Below are 369 nucleotides of genomic sequence, written 5' to 3' on the forward strand. Positions count from 1 at the left end.
TACTGTAAAATATGTGAGTATTCCTACTTCAGCTGCGTTTTTACATCATGCAAATGAAAACAACACCTTTATCCAACGTGACTGGTCAAATCCACAGAATAAATTCAGTCTTTGCCTAAAGCCCTGTAAAGAGTGTGATTCTCAGCTGGCACAGGGATGGGTTTTAGGGGATGGGATAGAACTTGGAGGAGAAGGTGTGTCAAGAGGAGACAAAAAATACCCGAGAGCTGTGCAAATTGTACATGTACCTCCTCTTCTCGTGCTGCTATATGAAGCCATTGGTTCAGGCTAAGTGTGGTTCTATTTTGCATCTTGTTTTTTTTTAGTTAATTAATTAATTTTATTTATTTACTGGCTGCGTTGGGTCTT

This window comes from Hippopotamus amphibius, chromosome 4, assembly GCF_030028045.1.
Source record: "Hippopotamus amphibius kiboko isolate mHipAmp2 chromosome 4, mHipAmp2.hap2, whole genome shotgun sequence".
Lineage (NCBI taxonomy): Eukaryota > Metazoa > Chordata > Mammalia > Artiodactyla > Hippopotamidae > Hippopotamus > Hippopotamus amphibius.